We start from the raw sequence: 8,125 nt of genomic DNA, 5'->3' as shown, positions 1-8,125 counted from the left end.
CTGGTGGGTCAGACCAGTGGTGGGGGGCTGGGGCTTCAAGGCGTATGGAGGGAAACGTTGGAACGTGCTCCGTGGTTCTCAGGTGCAGGAACCAGGTTGGGTTCTAGTTGCTGAGAGGGACAGCCCTCACATCTCGCCCCCTGGTGTGTCTCCTTGAGGAGTCCCTGTCGCCATCCTGATGGACGTTCCAGTTCATGTAACTGATGTGACGACGGCCTCTTAAACACTCGGGTTCCCCTGAGGGGGAACGTCTACACAACTGAAGGCCTCAAACAGCGCAGAACCCTAGTATGCATCTCTGGTCAGTCAGTCACACACCCTTATCAGTAAGACAACACACATGGGCTTAGATACAATGTTGAGGAATGTAGACAGAAAAAGTATTTTCTAGGTGTGAATGAGAGGCATGAGAACGGGGGGGGGGGGGAAGGGAGAGAGAGAGAGAGAGAGAGAGAGAGAGAGAGAGAGAGAGAGAGAGAGAGAGAGAGAGAGAGAGAGAGAGAGAGAGAGAGAGAGAGAGAGAGAGAGACTACAAGGGGTATGGCAGGGCCTATGTGGGGCGGGCCAGGGCCTACGAGGGACGGGGCCTGAAAACCGGTTCAAACTAAACGCTGTCAGCCCACAGCAAGAAAATGTTATGACTTACAGTTCGCAGTTTCTTCTTCTTCATGGTTCGATCATGATACTCACATAATCTGTTTCTTCTTCTTGAGCTGTGAAGGAGAGCAATGAGGTGTGTGTGTGTGTGTGTGTGTGTGTGTGTGTGTGTGTGTGTGTGTGTGTGTGTGTGTGTGTGTGTGTGTGTGTGTGTGTGTGTGTGTGTGTGTGTGTGTGTGTGTGTGTGTGTGTGTGTATTAGTGATTAATCCAATCAAAATAAGTTATTAAAATAGGCTGTTATTGCACTCACTTGGTTTGTTGAAGTTGATTGTAGTCTTTCCGGTAGTCTGTGTTGGCTCCAAGCTCTAAAATGCGTCCAAATAAGTTATAAAAATATCAGGAGTAGTACAAGACCTTGTCCTCTCTCAGCATTCATCCAGATACTGTAGGTGGCTCCTCCATCAGCTCTCCTCAGCTGAGGGTTCCTGATCATTTTGTCCATGATTTTTTTAGTTAATATAATTTGTGTTGAAATTGTAAATAATTATACTTGAAGAAAAAACTTTTGTTTTGAGAATTCTAAACTAGAAACACAGTGGTAGTAGTTTATTATTCTTTGGACACCTCATTTAAATAATTCTGAATCAAATCAAATTTTTTACTTCAACATGAAACATGCACACACTTGGGAATTTGGTATTAACCTTCCAGACTTGTGCAGTCCCATCGTAGTCCTCGTCTCGCTCCTGGTGGGTCGTCAGCTTCATCTGTTCACAATAAAAAAAGGGTGACGTTACGTCACCAGGTGTGCGTGTGACCAGCTGTTACGTTTTAGTGTCCACCTTGATGTACGCTGGATAAACCATAGTAGTAGCAGCTGATGTGACCTTAATTACTTCAAATCACAGCTTTGGCTAAAATTCACTGAATCAAAAATCTGAAGGAAAAACTAATGAACACCCTCTACGATCATTTGAAATAATTAAAAAGAACCTCTGGGTTTCAAGTGTTTGGTGATGGTTACCCTCTGGTCCCCAGTCCAGCCTGGTGCCCCATTCCTGGTCCAGGGGGATCTGGATACCCTCCGGTCCACAGCCTCCGGTCCAGCCTGGTACCCCATGCCTGGTCTAGGGGATCTAGTTACCCTACATTATAATTAAGCGCGAGAAAAGCACTATACACATCCAATAACAATTATTATCATCATCATCATCATCATCATCATCATCATCCACCCTGGTGCCCCATACCTGGTCCAGTGGGATCTGGTCTCCAGCCTCTGGTCTCCCATGCCTGGTCTTGGGGATCTGGTCACCTGCTGGTCCTCAGTCTCTGGTCCACCCTGGTCCAGGAGATCCTGTGAAGTCAGACAGCATCTTTATAGACCCGTGCACATAGCAGTTTCGAATCTAACTACAACCCCCCCGCAGAAGCCCCTTACCTTGAGCTGGAACGATGATGGAGATCTTGGGGTGCTTTGGTCGTCTTGTTGCAAAATACAGCCAACAGACTTACCTTGAGCAGATCTAGTAGTTTGTTGCTGTTGGTTCATGTACAAATAATTGACTATACATTTCATATCCCCCCCATTTAGCAAATAATTCCCACCCATAAACAAGGCTGACAACAGTACAAAATAACAAACTGTTCTCATGCCTTTTGTCTACTTCCTTACTACTCTCTAAAACATTGCATGCACATCGCATGAGTGTTGCCTTACTGATCAGGGTGTGACCTGAGTGACCAGAGATGCATGCTGGGATACTGTGCCATCTGACGCCTACAGTTCTGTAGACGTTCCGCCTCAGGAGAAACTGAGTTTTCAAAAGGCTGTCGTGACATCAGTTACATGACCTGGAACGTCCATCAAGACCATGACAGGGACTCCCCAAGTCGAAACGCCAAAGGGTAGGCTGTGAGGCTCCCCCTCTCGGTGACTAGAATACAACCCAGCTCTTACAGGAGAGAATCATGGAGCACATTTCAATGTTCCTCTTCATAGACCTTGAAGCCCCAGTGAGGCTTTCTTCACCTCCTTTGCAGTTGTGTCGAGCACAACTGCAGCTCAACAGGGATGCTAGTTGGGATGTTACCAAGATGGTTTCCGATTCAAGGGGGACTGATCTCCCAGGTCCATTTAGCCTCTTTGTTACAATTCAGCCCGAGAAAGACTTGGATCTCAGGGCAGGAGTACAGGAGATCCAGAGGGCTTGCCAGCAGTCCAACATGTTGAGGTTAGGTAGGGAAGCCACGTCGCAGACTGTTCATCTTCCATCTTCAGTCAGTTGGTTGGTTTCTCATCCGATTCTGTCCATTTGGAATGCCGTTAGTCCTTCATCCGTTGTACCAAGTAGCCATTGTCGCTTCCCATTGTTTGCATGATTCAGTCACACTGCAGTCCAAGCTGCATGACACTCAAGTCATCCTGTCCAGTGTGTAGAATGGTCGAATTGAGATCCAGATGCTAGATCGCTTGCTGTATTGAACACCCATTTTGTTATCCTCTTTGATTTAGGCCACAGACTTGAGTCATCCAGAAACGTCCGACCAAAAGACACTCAAGGGTGTTTCAGGAAGAGTAGCGTCCTCCTGTAGCTGAAAATTCAAATGTTCAGGTAATACACGTCAAGTAGAAGTAGAAAAATTTCCCCTCACACATGTAGTGCCCAGTACCAGGTTAAATATTGCCCCTCACACTTAGTGCCCCATGCCAGGGCAACGATTGCCCCTCTCACACTTAGTGCCCCATGCCAGGGCAACGATTGCCCCTCTCACACTTAGTGCCCCATGCAAGGTTAAAGATTGCCCCTCACATGAAGTAGTGCCCCATGACATGCAAAGATTGACCAGTACCAGGTTAAAGATCACGTTTTTATTTGTTATTAGATTGTGTATATACACAAACGATGACAATACTCAAAGGAATACAAAGCCAAACGAGAGAGGAGAGACCAGTGGAGGGTTTGACGGAGAGACCAGTGGAGGGTTTGTAGGTTTTTGAGAGAGGAGAGACCAGTGGAGGTTTTGATGGAGAGACCAGTGGTGGGTTTGTAGGTCCTTGAGAGAGGAGAGACCAGCGGAGGTTTTGATGGAGAGACCAGTGGTGGGTTTGTAGGTCCTTGAGAGAGGAGAGACGAGCGGAGGTTTTGACGGAGAGACCAGCGGTGGGTTTGTAGGTCTTTGAGAGAGGAGAGACCAGTGGAGGGTTTGACAGAGACCAGCGCTGGGTTTGTAGGTCTTTGAGAGAGGAGAGACCAGTGGAGGGTTTGTAGGTCTTTGAGAGAAGAGAGACCAGTGGTGGGTTTGACAGAGAGACCAACGGTGGGTTTGTAGGTCTTTGAGAGAGGAGAGACCAGTGGAGGGTTTGTAGGTCTTTGAGGAGAGACCAGTGGAGGGCTGGTGGGTCAGACCAGTAGTGGGGGGCTGGTGGGTCAGACCAGTGGTGGGGGGGCTGGTGGGTCAGACCAGTGGTGGGGGGGCTGGTGGGTCAGACCAGTGGTGGGGGGGCTGGTGGGTCAGACCAGTGGTGGGGGGGCTGGTGGGTCAGACCAGTGGTGGAGGGGCTGGTGGGTCAGACCAGTGGTGGAGGGGCTGGTGGGTCAGACCAGTGGTGGAGGGGCTGGTGGGTCAGACCAGTGGTGGAGGGGCTGGTGGGTCAGACCAGTGGTGGAGGGGCTGGTGGGTCAGACCAGTGGTGGGGGGGCTGGTGGGTCAGACCAGTGGTGGGGGGGCTGGTGGGTCAGACCAGTGGTGGGGGGGCTGGTGCTTGGGCTTCAAGGCGTATGGAGGGAAACGTTGGAACGGGCTCCGTGGTTCTCAGGTGCAGGAACCAGGTTGGGTTCTAGTTGCTGAGAGGGACAGCCCTCACATCTCGCCCCCTGGTGTGTCTCCTTGAGGAGTCCCTGTCGCCATCCTGATGGACGTTCCAGTTCATGTAACTGACGTGACGACGGCCTCTTAAACACTCGGGTTCCCCTGAGGGGGAACGTCTACACAACTGAAGGCCTCAAACAGCGCAGAACCCTAGTATGCATCTCTGGTCAGTCAGTCACACACCCTTATCAGTAAGACAACACACATGGGCTTAGATACAATGTTGAGGAATGTAGTAGGAAAGTGGACGGAAAAAGTATTTTCTAGGTGTGAATGAGAGGCATGAGAACGGGGGGGGGGAAGGGAGAGAGAGAGAGAGAGAGAGAGAGAGAGAGAGAGAGAGAGAGAGAGAGAGAGAGAGAGAGAGAGAGAGAGAGAGAGAGAGAGAGAGAGGGCCAGAGAGGGGGGCGGGGCCTCCAAAGGGTAGGGCAGGGCCTACGTGGGGTGGGGCAGGGCCTACGTGGGGTGGGGCAGGGCCTACGTGGGGTGGGGCAGGGCCTACGTGGGGTGGGGCAGGGCCTACGTGGGGTGGGGCAGGGCCTACGTGGGGTGGGGCAGGGCCTGAGAACCGGTTCAAACTAAACGCCGTCAGCCCACAGCATTAAAAGAAAATGTTGTGACTTACAGTTCGCAGTTTCTTCTTCTTCAAGGTTCGATCGTGATACTCACAGAATCTGTTTCTTCTTCTTGAGCTATGAAGGAGAGCAACAAGATTAGTTTTACAGCTTGTGTGTGTGTTTTAATTAGTGATTAATGCAATCAAAATAAGTTATTAAAATAAGTTATTTTTCCCATTTAACTACGACGGTAACGAATGCGGAGTCATTGTGTGACATCATGGCCCCGCCCCCTACGTCTTCCGCTAACTCCATCATGCAGTCATTGATAAATATCAGCAGCCCCGTCACCCGGCAAAAAATATCAATTAACTAAATTTAAAACAGCTTACGACGACATACATACAGAATTACTATTCAACTTATCAAGTAGGCCTAGTAAAAGACAATTAAGATAAATTATAAATAAATGTCCTACTCACAGCAGGTCCGGATGTAGCGGGCCGTTTCACTTCAAAAAGTGTTCGTTAACCCGACGGTCAACCTGGAAAACAAGGACCAGACGTATCAGTTACTTTTATAACTTTAACCGGACATTTCTAACCATGTTTCGGTTAAACATATAAAATAACGTCAATATTAACAGTGAAATGGAGACAGCTCACTGTCTTTTTCAATCTAACCTGTTTGATCTGGTGGAGTTAACAGCCACCTGAGTCTGCCTGCATTGAGTCCCACGTCAATTTCCAACAAAACAATTCACCCATAGACAATGAATATAGAGGCAGTTATTGCACTCACTTGGTTTGTTGAAGTTGATTGTAGTCTTTCCGGTAGTCTGTGTTTGCTCCAAGCTCTAAAATGCGTCCAAATAAGTTATAAAAATATCAAAAAGTAGCATTCTATGCTCAAAAGTATGTCAGGAGCAGCACAAGACCTTGTCCTCTCTCAACATTCACTGATTCAAATTGTTTGTTTGCACACCTGCATACAATTACTGAGCTGATTATAATGCTTTACGTCACTACCACTGTTCAACACCAGATGGAGGGATCCCTCATGCATTCAAAATAGTTAACTAAAAAAAGTCAAATGAGGGGTTAGATTCCTGCCTGGGTCATATGCTGCATGTTTCCCTTTCTCTCTTTCTGTCTTACTCACTCTACAATAAAAAAGATTTTAAAAAAAAGTCCGCGAGAACGTAGTCCGCGTACTTGGTATTGAGAAACGGCTTACATCCTGTGTCTCACTTGCTCACTTGTGTTTCCCGCCCCCTCCCGCCCTGGCAACAAAAAAAACCGCGGCCTTTGATTGGACCGTCTCACTTAATTTGCCAAACTGCTCCCATGGTTTAATTGGACTGAATCTCACTTGGACTAGGATGCTGCTCCGTGATTGGCGCATTGGGAGCGCATATTCACCTGCGCTCCTCCCGCCGAAAACTCCTCCCGCCGAAGACTTTTACAATTTCCAACCATCACGTAAGTAATGCCTTTATTAAAGGTTAAAAAATGCATTAAAATGTGAGCAGACAAGCTAGTTATATGCTATAGATCCTAAGGTAGCTGTGGTATAAATGTTGGAACGAATGTCGAAGTATAAATATGTTAAACTTGATGTGGAAAGTACGCACCGTCACGTTTCCCATTGAAACGAATGGCGCGGTGATAGGCCTTGAAACGAGATCTGGCAAATCGTGAAAAATGCATTAAAATGTGAGCAGATTAGCCAGTTATATACTATAGACCCTAAGGTAGCTGTGTTATAAATGCTGGAACGAATGTCGAAGTATAAATATGTTAAACTTGATGTGGAAAGTACGCACCGTCACGTTTCCCATTGAAACGAATGGCGCGGTGATAGGCCTTGAAACGAGATCTGGCAAATCGTGAAAAATGCATTAAAATGTGAGCAGATTAGCCAGTTATATGCTATAGACCCTAAGGTAGCTGTGGTATAAATGTTGGAACGAATGTCGAAGTATAAATATGTTAAACTTGATGTGGAAAGTACGCACCGTCACGTTTCCCATTGAAACGAATGGCGCGGTGATAGGCCTTGAAACGAGATCTGGCAAATCGTGAAAAATGCATTAAAATGTGAGCAGATTAGCCAGTTATATACTATAGACCCTAAGGTAGCTGTGGTAAAAATGCTGGAACGAATGTCGAAGTATAAATATGTTAAACTTGATGTGGAAAGTATTCCCTTTGTCATTCCCATTGTCGCGATTCCCATTGTCACGTTTGGCGCGTTTATTCGCCCTGGAAAATTGTGTAAAATGCATTAAACTGTAATCAGTCGACGGTGTTTTATGCTATAGACCCTAGAGAAGCTGTGGTATAAATGCTGGAACGAAATTAAAAGTGTAAATGTGTGATTTCGGTGCTTGAAATACAACATCGATTTGCATAAGAGAGGTGTGAATGGATGGGGCAACAGGTCACTATCAGGCTAAACCTAATGGCCTCCTGACATTAACATTCACGACAGTATTACCCTAACCCCCCTAATGGGCTGATATCCTGACATTAACATTGATATCAACAGTGTTACCCTAACCCCCCTAATGGGCTGATATCCTGACATTAACATTGATATCAACAGTGTTACCCTAACCCCCCTAATGGGCTGATATCCTGACATTAACATTGATATCAGCAGTGTTACCCTAACCCCCCTAATGGGCTGATATCCTGACATTAACATTGATATCAACAGTGTTACCCTAACCCCCCTAATGGGCTGATATCCTGACATTAACATTGATATCAACAGTGTTATCCTAACACCCTAGGGGAGGCAAACAAGGTCATTAGTAGTACATTGTAATACACTAAATGTTTTGTTTCTTCTTCTTGTCTTACAGAACATGTCTTTTGCTCCGCTGTTCCGGTTCGAACCCTCATCCTCCGAGCTCACCCTTCGCCCCTCTGATGCCGCTGTCGCGCTGGCAAGCAAACCCCAGGCCTCTGCCAGCGGGGGGCAGGTGAAGAGGGGGGGTGTGGTCCGAGGGCCAGAGCCCGGCAGAAGGGGGACGTCACTGACCATGTTGTGCTGGCGGAGAGCGAGCTCCAGTTTGGCCTCCAGTACCAC

Source organism: Micromesistius poutassou (assembly GCF_964030765.1).
Source record: "Micromesistius poutassou genome assembly, chromosome: 5".
In the NCBI taxonomy this organism is placed as follows: domain Eukaryota; kingdom Metazoa; phylum Chordata; class Actinopteri; order Gadiformes; family Gadidae; genus Micromesistius; species Micromesistius poutassou.
The sequence above is the reverse complement of the archived record's forward strand: the minus strand, read 5'-3'. Positions refer to the sequence as shown.